This window comes from Astatotilapia calliptera, chromosome 7 (assembly GCF_964374335.1).
Source record: "Astatotilapia calliptera chromosome 7, fAstCal68.1, whole genome shotgun sequence".
NCBI classification, from domain to species: domain Eukaryota; kingdom Metazoa; phylum Chordata; class Actinopteri; order Cichliformes; family Cichlidae; genus Astatotilapia; species Astatotilapia calliptera.
In genome coordinates, this window is record NC_137428.1 from 15,524,369 (window position 1) to 15,542,912 (window position 18,544).

At 39.5% G+C, this 18,544-nt stretch overlaps 1 long non-coding RNA gene across 1 annotated transcript; it reads left to right on the top strand.

Moving 5' to 3' along the window:
* Window positions 1-1,291: 1,291 nt before the first annotated feature.
* LOC145429853 (uncharacterized) lies at window positions 1,292-3,111 on the top strand. The gene is made up of 2 exons (XR_013910186.1): window positions 1,292-1,442; window positions 1,823-3,111. It is a non-coding gene; the product is annotated as an uncharacterized LOC145429853 (long non-coding RNA).
* The last annotated feature ends 15,433 nt before the right edge of the window (window positions 3,112-18,544 follow it).

The following is an 18,544-nucleotide window of genomic DNA, read 5'->3' on the forward strand; positions in this document are numbered from 1 at the left end:
AGGCATGGGCCTCATACAAAATGTTTTAGCAGTGTTCTTATTTTACGCTAGTTGTGTGTCTCTAACGCTTTACAAGTGGTTAAATAGCCATGCATAATTGATTCAAATGTTTGTTTATATATTTAACTATTGGTATCACTTGAAATAGTATCCCATAAAGGCTTTTTGCTTCATTTAAAGTTAGTAATTAGCACATTAATAATGCTTTCTAAATTAGTAATAAGCCATGATAACAAAGCTCTTTGATGTAGTAGGCTGGTAAAAATAACATTGCCATGTGACCATTACTTCCTTTCTGTGATAAAACATATTTATAAATGATGTATTATTTCAGTTTCTCAGAATTTAGACTTTATCAGCATATAGAACATAAATGTACAGACATATTCAGTTCTTTAGGTATAAGGAAAAAATTAAACATCTTTACTAATGGCAGAATGATTTATTTACTTGAAAGGATTTAGAAATAATGCTTTAAAGATGACCTATCTTGAAATAGCCCATCCTTGAGTTGAAACAGTAGCTGTGTGTCAGTAGAGCCTGAACCTGTGCTGCATCCCCCCAACCGCGCCCTAGCAAGCACTTTACAAACAAACGTAAGCAGTTTTATTGATAGGGTAATCCCAGACTGATTAATGGCCCAATAATCAGCCGTAACCAGCAATAAATCAGCTGCTGATCAATACTGCTTGTGCTCTGCAGCCGTGGCCAGATCATTACCATGTCACCGTATATCTACCATTAGCACAGGAAGGCTGAGTGCTAGAGGGAGGAAGAGGAGTGGAAGAAAAAGTGCTTCCTTTCTAATGTGTTAGAAATGGGATTGATAGAGAGGTCATTTTTTTGATTTCATTTGTCTGCTCGGCCACCTCCCTCCCCCTCTCCTTCTTCTTCTCAGTGTGATTAATGACTGTACAGCAAAGGCAGTGATAAAGATGGAGAGGCTAGAGCAGGATGTTAAATTATGATAATGACAGTGCAATTAATGACACTGAGAGACATTATTCTTCAGCCTTTTGGCATATCACAGCTGCCAGGAATGCTGAAGATGTACAGTGACCTCATGCTAATATTGCTACCAAGATAGCCGTTTATTTGACCGTATGACTATAAAAAAAAACCTAACTTTTTTACAGGTGTGCAGCTGTACGTAGTGTTACAGAAGTGTATAGATGAGTGTTTGACCAGCATTTTCTAAGTCTGTTACTTTGCACTGCTTTGCACCAATCCGGTTGTTCAGTCTGACGTCACTAGCCGTGTCTGGACCTACACTCCGCTGCAGGTCCATATAGGGGAGAGTGAGGTAAGATGAGCCAGTGGGTAAGTTGAACCACCCCTTGTATCTAGGTAACTGTGTACATGTTTTGTCATGTGACCATAAATCCAGGAAGCACTCATCATTTCCATCCTGCTATATTAAAGAGGAGCACATTGGAGAAGGGGTAAGTCTGTATTACACAAAAAAATGTTTTTTGCTTGTCAAAGTAAAATTTCTGCATATCAGGTAAATTGACTGTAATATTAAAACAAATGTATCTGTGTCTAAAATGATATATTATACATGTTGGTGGGTTTCTAAAATATAATATCATCTGAAGAAGTTTTCTAAAGATTAGCCTAAATTGCTAAGCTAGCCCGTTTTTTTCAAAATGATGGCTATGGGGCAAAGTGAGCCAAAGGCTATGGGGTAAATTGATCCAATGGTTCAACCTACCCCACCATAAGGCACTGAAATTTATTTAAGGCTCTGACTTATTAAATAGTATTTTAGTTCAGTATACTGAATCCTTTTGTTGTATTTGTCATATGTTAACTATTATAGAAAAGATATCATGCCAAGGACCTACAGACGGAAGACCAGCTGGGGCTCAACACCCCTGGAGGAGATTGAAAGGGCAGCGAGTGAAGTCAAGGGAGGAAAGTCCATAAGATCAGTGGCTAAAGAAAGACAAATTGACAGGTCAACACTCAGGAGATATATTAAAAAGAGGGACACATAGGAGGTCAAATCGGTTGGCTATAGTGGAACAGCTTCAGCAAAGAGAGTCTTCTCTGAGGAGGTGGAGAAGGAGCTAGCAGAGCATATCAAGAAGCTTGCAGAGCAGTTCCAGATTTTTACCAGACCCTGTACATGCATGTGGTTCACGAAGTGACCCCAACCATGCTCGATATGTGTCTCCCACTGATATTCTACCCTTACCCAAAAGTCAGCAGCCCAGGAAACAAACAAATCGAAAGCGTGTGAAGACACGAATCCTGACTGATACACCTGAAAAGCAGGCAATTGAGAGAGCCCATGAAGAAAGGACAAATAAACTGAAAGGCAAAAAAGAAATAATCCACAAAAAGCAAGGAATGTGGAAGAGGAAACAAACCCAGACAAAAATTGCAGTGGAAAGCAGCTCTGAGGAGAGTGATGTTCCCATCCCATTTGAAGACACTTCTGAGTATGAGAGTTCCAGCAATGAAAGAAGTGAACCAGATGTCTCAGACCTGGTAGTTGGTGACTTTGTCATCGTAAGATTTTCATCCAAATCCAGGAGCCACCATTACATTGGCCTGGTTGACAGCTTTGCAGACAACGAAGTGAGTGCCAGATTTCTCAGAAGAATCCGAGGGATCACTAGCAGTAAGAAACCGACGTTTGTGTTCAAGGAAAATGATGAGGCATCTTTCCCACGCAAGGATGTGCTGAAGAAGCTACCTCAACCTCAACAGGCTGGAGGAACTGCAAGGAGGGAGCAACAGTTCATATTCCCCTGCAACCTTGATCATTGGAATATTGAATAGTTCTTTTGAATAAATGGTTTTGAACTGGTCGTTTGTTTAGAAACCACCAGTTTCCAGGTTTGTTCTCACAGGTTTACAACTGTTAAAATGGTTTGTTTTCACAATATGATCAGTTTTACATTTTAAAAACTAAATGGTCAGTTTGCCCCAAGATGGCTCAGTTTACCCACTGACTAGGTTCAATTTACCCCTAATCTGGGGCAAGTTGAGCCAAGTTTTTTTTTAATAGGTCATTATTTTGGGCAGCGTCATCAGACATAGATTCTGATCATTACATTTGAAAGGAGACATCCTGAAATAAAGGAATATGTTATCATTCTATTTCTGTGTCATTTTTTCTCACATCCAGGGCAACATGAGTAAAAAGTGGCTCATCTTACCTCACTCTCCCCTACTGTATCAAACGATCACTATGGCATTACTGAGAGTTGAAAAACTGTCTAAAGTCTTTCATCTTTAATAAAATGATCAGCGTTCTGCTCTACCAGGTGTAACAATTGAGTTTAACATCCAGGCATCCATGAAAACGGAATTTATGACATTTAACGGAGTTAGAAGTTAGCAGGGAGTTAGCTCGCTAGTTCTATCTAAATACAATATAGCATGTCCTGACTGCGGGGTTTTGGAAACAAATTAAAACGTACAGCTCTGTTATCACTTCCAGCATAAATGAAGACAGAAAACTAAATAGCAGTGACGTTTGTAGGGTTACAGACGTTTGGCTAGCTGGTATATAATGATGTGCTACGTGACCGCTAGCGACACAGCTATGTTAGCATAATATAAACAAGCTAACTTTTTTTCCACTGGATAAAAGTTAACGTGAGTGTTCTCGGTGGTCAGGAACAAATGTAATCGCATGGCAGGATGCTGTAAAAGGACCAAACTTCGGCCAGGAGAACAACTGAGATAATTCATCCACAATACGAGGTTAGTCATTCATATACTGCTGCATGGGCTGGGCTGTAGTTACATGCTAAGGTTTTAAAAACTGAGCTTAAATAAATGATTAGCGGTAATAAAAGCCTTGGACCGGCAAAAGTGACCCGAAATAGGCACTCTGGTGGAGTTACTTTGTGTGTGTGTGTTTATAAGTAGTTTTAAACTTTGTGATCCACAAAACAGCATAACAGTAAAAGAAGAACTGACTGCGTTACAGTTAGTGCAGGAGCAGCGGCTTCGCTCATGCGCGATTCATTTGCAGTTTGGACGCATAGGTGTGAACATCTCCTGCCCTGATAGCATCAGGGGGAGAACTATCCTCCGCCTGTGAGCGCTTTGGCACGGGTGAGGTGCCCACGGCAGCACCCGCTGCTTGTTGAGAGTAAAAGCGATACGCACTTTCACGTCAAAAGGTCGTCTTAAATAAGTCTCCAATAACACCAGAAAAAGTCGCCAGATTTGTCGCTAGTCGCTTTTTAGAAAAAAAGTCGCTAAGAGGGTCTGAAAACTCGCTAAATATAGCGACAAAGTTGCTAAGTTGGCAACACTGGGTATATGTTAGCCAAACCCAAGCAGGATTGTGGGGAAGAATTCATGTTTTAATGAAACAGAAATTGTAAAGCATTGTGCAATAATATTAATAGTGCGCCACATAATAACAGCAAAATGTTTTGTACCAATTACCCAGCATGCTATCCGTCTCATCATCCTTCGGTATTTTTTTATTGTCTTCTGATAGATTTAGACTGTACCTTTATAATGTATATCTTTTTAATGTGTCTGTTTTTTCACCCTATATGCTGTTCAGGCTTTAACCAATAGCCAATAAAGGGATTATGGCAGGTAAGCTAGGATAACACCCCAGTACAGCCCAGTACAGCCTTTAGTTAAATCTTGTTTGGTCTTAGAGTTAATTCATGATTACCTTGAACAGCAACAAGCTGTCAGAGACATGAAACAGTTGATGTGGGCACAGGAATGTGGAGTGAAGAGCCTAACCCTGACCGTTCTTAATAAAAACAGGACCAAGAATGTTGAATATAATAAAACATGAAATCCGTACCACACACAAAATGTGAGTCTAGTTTTGACGTTTGCTAGGTTTACCACAGAAAGCTGAGGCCTTGTCAGGTCTGGCCTTTCTTGTGCTAACGCATGAGCATGATCACAGCAAAAATAAAAATGAGACAATTAGCCTTGCTGTCATAAAGTTTAGCCAGCGTCTGTGGATTATTAATGAACAATGTGTCATTTTACAATCAGCTCTGTTGGCTTCAAGCAAAGCCAGCAGAGGAGACCGGCTGAAATAGATGCACCACATTTGAATGAAGTGTCCCTTGAAATCAGAGATGAGATTAGAGGTCAGAATTTGGTCAAAGCGCATCCCATATCCATAGCAGAGCCGTTTGCTGTGACAGATGAGGAGGAGCTGTGGAAAGGGAGGGTCACCAAACAAGGGAGAGAAGGATCAAATCAACTAAGCGAACAGAGGAGAAGATAGGCCAGGGCAAAAAGGAAGTGAAGATGACAAGGTGCAGAGGAAGAGCATGTGGGGAGATAAGATAGTGCAGACACAAAAAGGAAGGGGAGGATGGAGAAGAAGAAAGGTAATTTGAGAGAGAGGGAGAGTAGTAGAAGAGGTTGAGGCAAGGCTGACAGTGGGCCATTCATCCTCCATGCTAGAAGAGACAAACTGCTGGCAGAGGAAGACAGGCCCCATAAATCACTTGGCAGCACACACACACATACACACAGTAAAACACATTCATGGCCACACAAGCACAGAAACCCACATGTGAACAGAAAACTCACATCTCCTACAGCTTATTTCAACCACATCTGTCTCTTTTTTCTTCCTGACCATCTGTGTGTCTCTCTGGTACAGTGCTGGAAAGAAACTCAGTGCTTAAGTGTGGTTTTGAGATACTTCATTTGAGTAAAGTAGAGCACTGCAATTCAGATCAATTCAAATGAAAGTGACAGCTATTTCAGCCTATTGCGGCATTTTGTATATGTGCGCTAAATGAGTATTTAATTTTTGTCTTGCTCAGCATTTAAAACCACAATTACTTTTGGTTTACATATTTCAAAATTGTTTCTTGATTTTATTAATGCAAAAAATCCACAAAACAAAATCCCAAATATCGATATCAACATATCCAATTTTATTTAATCCAGTTCATATACTTAGACAGAATGCAATTATATTGACTTTAAATACAAAAGTTCATTTTGGAAGCTGTAAATACAGAGGGCCAAAAAGAGGATTTAAATGAGTAACGTTTAGCCAACTAGCTGTTTGCTCTTCACATTAGAGTTATAACAGTCTCTCAGATTCTTACCCTGTTTTCCTTAACAATACTTTTGTTTCTGTATCGAATAGGATACGATGTTAAATTTTTCATTCTGATTTTAAGTGACTATAGTTTTTATCATACTTTTGCATAAGTAAAGGCTTGTAATAATTCCCCCAACACTGCTTTGGTAGCTCTATTTATGTTATAATGTAGGAGTGTGTGGGTGGAAAAAAGAAGCTGCAAATATTCCTGTGACCTTTTGGATTTTCCGCTCACAGTCCAGTAGTACTTAACTGGTGGTGATGTGGACAGACCGTTCTTCCTTTCCGTCTCTCTGCGGCCAATGCTGGCAGCTCTCCGACTGATGGACTCTGTGGGTTCTGTCACTCACAGACCTCCTGCTTTCCTCCCCCGCCCAATGAGGGTGAGGAGTGCCAATTCCTCTTTGCCCAGCCCTGACCTCTCCACTGACACCCATGGCGTGTTTTGACAATGGGCCACACGCTGACCACGGCTGCCGGGCAGGTCAGGGAGTGGCTGGTCTTATGTTTTCACTGGAGGACATTCATTTTGTTGTTATTTCAGTAATTAAGGTCAAACCTTTTAGACACAATTAATGACACAGGGTCAGGAAGTGAATACAATGACTCCAGCAACTTAATCTGTGCCTGATATAAAAAAAATTGTGCTTGTAACCTTTCAAAGAATCAAACTGTTAAAGAAATGAATAATGCCCCACAAAATATTGTCATCAGATCCTGAGTGTGGTGGTGCGGGGGGGGGGGGGGGGGGGGGGGGGGTCAAAGGAGTGGTTGAAATGACACAGAACAACCTTTTAGAACCATTTAAGGGGAGGGGGGGGGTCAAAGGAGTGGTTGAGATGACACAGAGCAACCTTTTAGAACCATTTAAGACTTTGGAAATACACCATGTCCTTTATTTCTATCTCTAAGTTTGAGTTTTGAGTGTAAATCAACCATATTTACACCCTAACCCTTACTACTAAAAGTAAATCCAAAGTTGCAAGTTCACAAAAATTTGTATATTATTATGTATTTGGGTTTATTATTTCTTATAAATACTTATAAGTACTCATAAGCAAACATATCAAGAATTTAGTTTTTGTATATCTTTTAGGCAGTGACAAATATTAGCTTTTATCTTTCTATTATTATTTAGCTTTTTTCACCTTTATTATAACAGGAGCAGTCAAGAGAGTAAGCAAAAAAAACACAGCAAATAGGCTTGGGTGGCTTCAAATCTGGATCTCACAACATATGAGTCACAATGACACAAACCCGATGAGTTAAATGTGATGCTAAGGTTATGATTCATCTTGACATGTTTAAACAAAAACATTTCTTATGCTAACAAAATTCAAAAAGGACTGCAGCACTATTAGAAGCAAAACAAAAAATGTAAATACTTCAAGTAAAATAATTCGTTTCAGATCCAAGCATCCTTTTAAAAAAACCCCAGAATAAAACTCTAACAAACAGAAAAGATTGTTAGTTAGTCATAAGTTGTTGGGGTGGTTTGTTTTGGTAAATTGTTTTCCAAAAACTCATGATCCTAAGCTTAATAGGCAAGGAAATTGTTTTTGAACCATTAAAATATTTGGTGTCGGAACCCATTAAAACAACTTGTGAGCTTTAACAACTTCGATGGAGGATATTCTACACACGAATAGTACAAATTAAAAGCTGTAGATGCCTATAATGATATCTGAACAGTTTCTGGAACTTTCAAACAAATAACCAACAAAAAAACCCACAAAAAACCACAGGACAAAGAAAAAGAACAAAGCCTGGAAACAGAGTTATGCAAAATCAACCTGAATTTCCTGAAACAAGAGAAGGGCTCTCTCTTTCTTTGTAGCAGTTTACAATAAACCATTAGTATGACACAGGTCATATGTAACCCTAAACACAACTCTTTAGGCATCAGTGAAGACAGTGAATTATATTACCAATGTCACAGAAGAGAAACCATAGATGATGGTAAAATGTAAGAGAAGTTTTACAAAGCTGCAAAGATATATTTCCCTGTAATTAAACAAGCAGCATCTCAAGAGACCAAACAACAAACAGCATAAACAACATTGTGCAAAACATCGAAATCCTATTAATACCTCAGGGATTTTATATACAGTAGTCCCATAAATTCAGTTTCATGTGATCTATCTTTACCTTTCAACTAAATGTGCATGAGCCTATTTTTAAACACCCCAAGTAAAGTTGTACTAAGAAAATATATATGCCTATTACGTGATGTGTAATATATCCAGTGTACTAAAAGCTTTACAATGACGAATATAATTAAATAATTTCCAACCACATCAGTTTGTCAGTGTCCCTTTCTTGCTTTTTCTATAACATTTGTTTTCCTTCCCTCGTTTTCTTCTTCAGTGTAGGGCCAGCAGTTTGCCTCTTTAACTTCATTTATTGCATTCAACCTTCAACCCAAAACCATCAAAGACAGGGCAAATGTTCTAACATCACCTCCCCAACTCCACTGTGCTATTCCTGTACCAGTAAGCAAAGAATGATCATGCTTTGGTTGTGCAAAAAAACAAAAAAAACTAAAACAGAGATAAGTTCATATTATCTTGAAAAGTGGAAAAATTCTTCGCTTGGGCACATGCAGACACCTTGTGAGTTTGTGGTTGGACCTCTGTGTTAATCCTTTGTGGCACAGTTACTGTCACCTATCTATCACCTCAAAACAGCCATTCACTTCTGACCTCTGGCATCAAACAACACGTTTTTGCCCAGAGAACTAGATTTTTGTTCTTTTCCAGACCGTCCTCGGTAAAGCCTGGAGATGGTTGTGCGGGAAAATCCCAGCAGATCAGCAGTTTTGAAATGCTCAGGCAAACCCATCGGTCACTAACAACCATGCTACATTCAAAGTCACGTAAGTCACCTTTCTCTCCCATTTCTGGTGCTCGTTGATCTTAAGCAGGTCATCTTGACCATGTCTACACACACCTGAATGCACTGAACTGCTTCTATATGAGTTTTCCATTGGATATTTGCAATAATAAGCAACTGAACATTAGTACCTATGCTGTTTTTAGTGGGAAGATGTCACCACCTTCTCAGGTTGCAGATGAGGCCTAGAATTCCTAGCAGGACAAATTAGTGTGAGGCCTCAATTGGGGAAAAAAGTGCCAATGGGAGTAGAAAGTTCTGCGGGTAACTATGGGTACAATTAAATAGGAATGATAAGAGGAACAAGTGGAGGTTGTTACAAACACGATACAGGTGTTTGTGTCAGGAAAAAAAGAAGTAAGTTCAGATGAAGGCGAGGTAGGGAGAGATAAATGATAGAATATTGATATGGATAGATTTATCGTCGGGCAGAAATTTCAAAGGATAGGTCTTGGAAAATAGGGTTAGTGAAAACCTTAAAGCTGTCAGTAAAGATGCTGGCATCTTGATGATTCATAAAAGTAGTTGTTTCTAAAACAGATTGTCATGAAATAACCTCTATGACACTATGTCCAAAACTATTTTTTTACACTAAAAAGACATCATGGTCTAGAGCAGGGGTGCCCAATCCCGGTCCTCGAGGGCTACCGTCCTGCAGCTTTTAGATGCATCCCTACTCCAACACAGCTGAATCAAATGGTTTGATTACCTCTTCAGCATGCCATCGTGTTTGGCAAAGGCCTGATAACAAGCCATTCATTTGATTCAGCTGTGTTGGAGTAGGGATGCATCTAAAAGCTGCAGGATAGTAGCTCTTGAGGACTGGGATTGGGCAGCCCTGGTCTAGAGTCTTAAGATGGAGAGAAGTGCTAATTTTACAGATGCAAAATCTGTGGAAAAATCAGACCAGTCATTTAAAGTGTGCAGCAAATGGTCTCTGACTGATTTGTTGTTTGCTGTCAAACACTGAGTTGATTTAAGCTTTTGGTTTATTAGTTTCTTAACACCTCGCCAACCAATGGCAAACAGGAGCGTCGCTGTGATTGTTTGCCAGTACAGTCACCACCAATTACAGGCCTCAAAAGAAGAGGCATTAATCAAATCCTTAGTACGGTGGCAGACATCAGATTGCAGAAGGCTGCAAAACAAATATGTCACTGTCAGTGAGACCATACAGCAGGCATTTAGGAGATTGCATTAAGTCGATGGCTCAGCTGAATAGCAACCCAAGCTAATGTGGAACAGGGCCTCTGGAAACTATTTGCACAAGATGGTGGGAGGTGGAGGGTAAGAGTGGAGGAGCGGAGCTGCCTTCCCTCATTTTCTATCTCTTCTTAATTCTTTCTATTTTTCCAACCTTTTGTCTTTTTTTTATTTAAGCCGACAGGCTGAACTGAAGGGCGTGGGATGGCCAGTGGAGGAATAAGGATGAGAGAACAGTGAGAGAAGGGAGGAGACAGATGAAATGAAATAAAAATGAGCTGCAATGAAAGAAACAAGAGTGGAAAAATGCCTGTGGAGGAGAGAAAACAAAGAGTGGGACACTGGAAATGAAAGAGTTCCCCTTATTGGATCAGCGTTTGTGTTTCCAGAGAAATGAAGAGGTGGTCATTGCTGTCTTGGAGCACAAACTGTATTAAATTTGTGTTTTGGGACAAGCATTTTGAGTACATTTGTGGCTACATATCCAAATATGACTACGCCAATTGTGATTGAAAAGTGATTGAAAAGCCTTCCCCTGCATAGCACAACCAAGCAGAACTGCTATTTCCATAACAAATCATATTACAGTGCACTCTCTATAGCTATCGCCATGATTTTCAAATATTCAAAAAGTCATCAAGATTTTAAAAAATGTAACAGTTTATGAGACTTTTTTTTAATACTGACATACACACAGTTCTCTTATTTTTACTGATGTTTGGTATAATGCAATGTGCTACTAAACATCTACACATATACCAATAGACTGGAGGAGTTGGAACTATAGGCTCTAGATAAAACAGTATTAGCTGTTCAACTGATATCTGTCAACTTATTTTAGCTACTTGGCAAACATTTTGACTCTAAATATATTTAGAAATGCTATATCTGCATTTGAATTCTGTTAAGTACACAAACAGTTTGCTCTGATTGTTTAGCAGATCAGATTATACTGATAGACGGTGTTCTTGGTGATCGGAGATAGCTTGCCAGTCAAGGCCATTTATGCCTCATTTCCCCATGAAATGACATGAATATTTTCATTATCGTGAGATTCATAATATACGGAATCTGTTCCACTATATACTGCGTTTCATCTTGCAACACAAACGTGTTTGGGTGTATGCGGGCACAGACACACAGATGCTCAGATTTCTGTATGGTTTCAAATGAAGTGTGTATGTGTGGCGCAGCTACACTGGTCCATCATTAGTTTAATAAAACTAAAGGCCTGCTAATTTAGTAAAACTGTAGGTCCAAGCAAATAAGTAAAGAGCCCCAAATTATATAACTTAATGCTGTTTTAGCTGTTCAGCTTACATCCATCTACTTACTTTAACTCCTGATTGGCTCAAGTAGCCCAAGTAGCTATACATAGTCTTCAACATACACATATGCAACTACAATCCCCAACAATATAGGATTACCTAGCATAACACCTACGATCAAAATGATCTCATCAATGTCTGTCTGAGCTTTTAGATTTTTTTGTAATTTTTGTCTTTTCAATTTCTTTCCCCACACATTGTGTTTTTATTGTTGGAGAAGAACATCTCTACCTTTCTCCTTAAAGCTGTGGGGGACTGTTCCAAAGCTGGTCCAATATCTGCTCAAATCTGTAGAGTCAAAGATCTTCTTTGTTGCTAAAATGCATTTGTAACAGCTAATGAAGCCTCACGATGACTTTGCTGCTTCTGTGTCAAGCTGGCCTCACTGAATGAAAGTCTCCACATTGTCTTATTCAGTCTCGATGTAATCTTTCAGTTATCTTTTGCACACAGTGCTCTGACTGTATTGTGTGACCATGGCACAATCCCTCTTTATCATTAAAACATGCAGACTTCTGTCATCCTGTCTGTACTCAAAACAAAACAAAACAAAAAAATTCCTCATAAGGACAACATGATTGTGTGCACTTCAATTTATTGCAGATGTCCACAACACAACTTAACAGACCCTCTGGATTTACAGCCCAATGAACTTTTCACTGATGAAATGTAGCTCTAACTAAATGAAGTCAGTATCAGTGGTATCAACTTGATGACATATTAGTAAGGACACCATTGGATGAGTCAAAGTGGGAGTTTATGGATCAATAGCTGTCACAGCTCAGGAGTCCTATGATCTGTAAAGCTGCCTGCTTAAAAAGATTATGACTGCAGTGTGGGTGTTGGGTTTCTGTGGTTATACAGTGTGAGAGTGTGTGCATGAAAAAGAATAAATTACAGGGTAATGATATTAAAAGCACAAAGTCGTTAAGATGCCAAGTTAAGACACAATAAATCCAGTCATGGCTTCTACAGCCTATCCCCACACAGGGTAATTAAATTAGATTTATAAGCCATATTACATCAGTGCAAGATACTTCATCCACCCTCAGCTCCTGCATCGTCCCTCCATTCTGCCCTGCTTTATTAGATGACCTGACAGCTGGCAAAAAATATGGTGGAATGTTTCAGGTCCTGGGCTGCAAGTGCTCGGCACTGGGCACTCTGTCTTTGGTGGTGTCAGTTGTGTCCACTGATAATATATGAAGCGCTCCACTTCTCTGCGGAGAGGGGTAGTAGCGGGGCTGCTTATGGTGCAGTGAAACAGCTTTATCACCATCCACAGTGGCTGCTGCCACTGCTTCACTGCTACTGCTGCTGCCACCTCACCCTCCTCCACTTCAGCGGTGTGCTCTGCAGTTTTGGAGAACAAAGCAATGGAACCGAAAAGAGCAATGATATCCATCTTGCACATGATTTGCAATGTTTAGTGCCAGTGCAGGGAATGGGAAGCTCAGGAGATGTGTGACACATGATTACAGGTTGCTTTTACACTGCAAATATTCTTCCGTATTAACAATGTTTTGTGCTTGAAAAATATGGATATGTCGCCATGGCAACCATGAAAGTAAATGCAAAGAAGTTCTGTTAACAGTATAATGCAGCTCTTTTTGTTCTAGACGCAGTTTGCACTTTATCATCATACGCTTGTTCTTTCGTACAATAAAAATTAAAGTAATGTCCTGATTTTCACTCCTGAAATCAACTGACTATAGTGCAAGTGCACATGAAGAAAAATGAAGTTTTGTCTGACATCTTTCTGTTTTCTTTTTTATCTGTGTGCAGATAACCGAAGAGCCTTTTTAATGCAAGTAATGACATAATTGTAACGGTAAAGTAATTGTTTATTTTAGTAGAGTACTGTTACATTACTACAATACTGTAAAATGTAACACGACTACAGTAACATGTTACTTTGTGACGTGTTAACTTTTGTAACAGGTTAATTTGCTACCTTATGAACTAATGCTAACTGCTCTTGAATACATAGAAATTTGTAAGGCCAATATTTAACCTAAGCTGTCAGCTTTAGTAGATTGTGCTGGGTTTCAACTATTTTTAAAACTTTTTTTTTTTTTTTTTTTTTTTTAGTGTCGTTCACAAGTCAGATATTTCCTCTGATTTAAACAACCATATTTTTCGGAATATAAGGCGCACTCAAAATCCTTTAATTTTCACAAAAGTAGACAGTGCGCCTTATAATTCGGTGCACTTCATGTATAAATTCTGGTTGTGGTACACGGCGCTCAAAAATCTGTCCAAAAATGTTTTAGTACGACTTTGGAAAGCTACAAAGTCGCACAGCTTGATGGATTGTCGGAGCATTACGGCTAACGTAGTTGGGAGCTTCATGGAGTAATCTGGGTCCAAAACTCTGCTTCAGGTCCCAAAGTCAAACGAACACTGCAGCATCACTGAGAATTAAAAACTGTCTAAATTCTTTCATCTTTACTAAAATCATCAGTGTTGCTGCTCTACCAGGTGTAAAAATTGAGTTTAACATACAGGCATCCATGAAAACAGAATTTATTAAATTTAACAGAGTTAGAAGTTAGCGGGAAGTTAGCTCGCTAGTTTCCACCTAAACATGATATACCATGTTCTGACTGAGAGATTTCTGAAAAAATTTAGCTCTACTATCACTTCCAACATAAATGAAGACAGAAAACTAAACAGCAGTGACTTTTCTAGTGTTACTGAAGTTGGACTAGCTGGTGTATAATGATGTGCTACGTGATCGCTAGCAACACAGCTATGTTAGTATAACATAAACACAGTGAAGCTGGAGGATGAACGCAAACTTTTTTCCACTCAATCAAAGTTAACGTGAGGGTTCCCAATTATAATTATATAATAACATTATAATCAACTCCTTATATATGTCAACTTAAACATGTCGTTTCAGGAGTTGGGAACAAGTAACCACTATGATCATGTGTGATGAAACTTGCTTTGGAAGCTTCCTTTTCCTAACTGGAAAAATAAATAAAACCTCAAAACAATGGAGTTTAAGAACATCAGATAATGTGCAGAACACACTATGCACAGCTCACACATCTCACTGGTGAGTATTTCAAGATTTCATGAAGAACACATGGGCAATGCTAGTGATGAAGAAACCTAAACATATAATGAGATAAATGGATGAATATGCCAATCTGAGAGATGACCGTGGGCAGAAAAGAGCTAACATATTATTATTGTGGATGGAGTGTGTGTGGGAAGACACTTATCCGCCAACATCAGAGTTAATTAGTAAAGATAATAACAAATATAATAGCAAGTGCATGATTAATATGATTATAGCTGACATTTCACATATCTGAGGGAAAACTTAACAAGAAGCGATGCTAAAATTGGAGCTTTTTAAACATGTTAGGCGCTCCTCACAGAACAAAAACACAGAGGTTTATGGGAGAAACAGCGAGTTAAAGAGAGCGGCAGACAAGATAAAAGGGACTGGAGTTAAGCCTTGTGTGGTTGATTTTAATGAGCTGTGGCACTTTTATTATCATTATTAATTAGCAGTTTTCAACCAGCCGTGTGTGATCAATAAGGTGGAGTGAAACAAATTTCAATGGGCCATTGGAATCAATCAGAAAGAGTTTTTATCTACATAACTGCCACTAAGCCCCGCTCATTAGGGCTAACAGTAGGAGATGAAAGATTTGCAGCATTTTTAATTAGAATGACGTGGCTGAGCAGCCATTTTTCTTCTGCTGCTGCTCTCTTCTAATCCTGGCAATGTTTCGCTTTGTTTCCCATGTATTAGTTTTTGGTTTCCCCCTCCTCAGCTGCAGTTTTCCTTACAGCTACATGCAATATACAGTGCATTTTACTCAAGGATGTGAGTACACTCAGCACACCACACCACACACACTCTAATCCTACTCACCTCTTAATCAGACAACCATTAAAATGGGATTAGAGCCTATGTACTAAAATCCCACATTTCCAAGCAGGAGATGTTGTTCCTGTTTACTAATCTGTGATTTTTCTCTTTGGAAATCGACACAATCCCTTAGAATCGACATGCTGAGAGATTCGGACCATTAAGGCCACATGTGAGATTCTAGTGTGGCTAAATCTGGGAAATGTTGCAAGCACAAAAACGCTAAAGCTGTCTATTATCCAAACACACCGCCTGTTTTTCGAATTATTAACATGATTTTTCCTAAAATGTTGACCCACAGTTGGAATTATCCACACATTTGTGGAAGGGAAAGCAAGTCTTCTGTAAACTAGAATTACTGTGGTAATTATGCATGTTTTTGTCCCATTTTATGAAGAGTAAAAATCCACCTATGTTCAAAGAAAATCGATGCCATGCTGCTTGCAGAGTATGTATGCCAAAAAGCTCTGCACTATGTCCTAGGGAACCATTGTTGTGCACCATCATAGTGGCAGCCAAAGAGTGTTTAAACAAACTGTTGTTTGCTAGTATGCAACGGTATTCATTATTCAGTATTACTGAATGTATACTATTTAGAACTGGGAAATGACTCATTACTTGTAAGTCTAAAATGACCTAATAGCACTGTAAACTTAGGTCTGGGTGAAAAATTACCAGTAGTGATGAGCTTATGGGAATGATGTGTTAGAAAGTTTTCTGTGAAATTTTCCATTCTGCTTCAATAGTTTAATTTCTTTGTAAATTCTCGGCAGGTGAGTCTGCATGTGGAAGCCTGTATGGACCCATCTGATGATAAAATTTATGTCACTCTGACTCGAGTGGATCCCAGCATGCTCACAGATGCTGAAAGTATAATCTAAGATTAATGGTGCCCTTTGTGGTTAGTACTAATCTGCAGATATTGCAAGTGTACACTGACATATTCAGTCCAAATAGTTTTAGTTGTTTATTGTTAGGGTGCTAAATTTAAAATTAAAACATTTGGGATGACCTCTTAGGACTTCTTGCTGCCTCTAGAGACAACAGTCACCCAGAAATACCACAAAAAACATAACTTTGTCCACCCTCTTCTTCATCTTTCTCCAAAATGCAGGGTTATAGCAGAGGTAGGGCTAGGGTTACCACTTATTACTACTTAGATCTGCTGCTTCTTTCACGAATCTACTTGGAGACAACGTTAGAGAGGCAAGGATGAGATGGTTTGGAAGTGCAGAGGAGGGATAGTAGATACGTTGGACAAAGTATGTTGAATATGGAGGCTCCAGACAGGATGAAAAGAGGAAGACCACAGAGAAAATTCATGGAGGAGGCCATGCAGAGGGTTGCTGTGACACAAGAGGATGCTAGAGATAGGGTGAGATGCAGGAAGATGATCTGCTGTGGTGACCCCCAATGGGAATGGCCAAAAGAAGAAGAAGCAGACTGTGTTGGACTGCTTCTTGGCTGTGAGCAACGACCAGATGATTTAAAATGCTTTTCTTAAAACATTTTGTACCAGACGTGTTAAAAATGAATAGTTTTAGAGGTGCTGGTATGTGAGTTTTATTGTCTTTGGGCATAGTTTCCAGTTTCCGTGCTCTTCAAAGATAACCTACTCCCGGCTGGAACTTTGCAGGACAGTACAAAAGTCTTATCAATCATCTCAAGCAGTTGTGGAGCATTTATCACAAAAATGCCAAAGTATTCATTTAAACTTTACAAAATGATGTGATCAATTCTCTCCACACTTCCATCTCTCTTCCGTTATTCCCCGCTATGTTCCTCCTTACTCCTCTCCTTTCATGGAAGTCGGTGGTGGAGGGCTACTTAGCACACAACAGTTAATACCTGTCTAATTTATTAGCCTCCTGCCCCAGCCCTGAAGGGCCATTAGCAACACACACTGACACAGCACACCGGCCTGTGTCGTAATTTATTGTCTTATTACAGTGCTGCAGCAGCATCAATTAATTATCCATTAAAGCGCTGCTGTCCCAGGATTTATGGAGGGGTCTGTGGGGGCTGTGGGAGATACTGTTGGAGAGGAATAGGTAGACATGAGGAAGAAGAAAGGGGAGGAGAAGGAGGAGGTTGAGCAGATATACCGGAAAGGATGAAAGATGGATTGTTGTTTTTGGGGTGCGCTTTATTTCAAAATTCGGGATAAAAACAAAGTGAGCTGAAAATGCTTTAAATAAAAGTCTACAAATCAAACAGATACGGTTTCATTCTGGAATTATGACTCACATTCAAAACTGAAATATAATCTGTGCAAATAACAGTGGTATTGCATATTTTACTGTAAATATCCAGCCCTCTTTATGGTCTAAAAGGAGGGAAGAAAATACCAAACAGTAGAGAATGAGGCCAGCTGCTGTGGATATTAGCATTGTTATCGCCTGTGGTAAATGAGTATATTCACAATATCAATAAAGACAGCTATATCTGTTGGATGGTTTAATAGAGTTCACTTTATAATGTTTTCATAGACAGTACAAAACATGGACACCCTAAACCTGCATTCTATCTGAAGGCCACCAGTTGGCGATAATTGCAGCTGTGAAAGACTTCCGACCCTACAGATGTTTATGGGAAATCTGTCATGTTTTTGCAGTGACCAGACCCAAGGAGGAGATTCAGCTAAGAGCTTTAAATGGTTTATTTAAAGAATGTTAAAAGTGGCAAGAGTCCCAGGTGTACAGTGGCGAGCTGAGGGAGGTGTAGGTAAATGACAGTCTGTGAACTTCAGACTAATGGGACAAGCAACAAACTTCCAGTAGGTAACTGGGAGGCAAGTAAGGAGAGAAGATAACACACTGAAAAGCGTGACCTTGGTCTTGTCTTGGTCTCGCTGTCTCGGTCTTGCTGTCTCAGATCGACATAGTGGTCGGGAGATTTGGAGTCAACAGTATCCATGACACACAACGTAACGGTCGATAATTTGTCATGTGCATCAGCTCTAAGAGCCGTGCTTAGAGAGTGCTTTGTAGTGAATCAGAAGAGTCGACTCCCATTGAGTGAGAGCCGGCTCCTCACTTAATTTCCTTTTGCTGCTCAGCTCTCACACAGTGGCTCAGCTATGCTCCAATCCCTCCATATTGTGGCCAATCACATGCGAGGATATAGGATAATATCATTATGTGAAAAACAGAGAGGGTG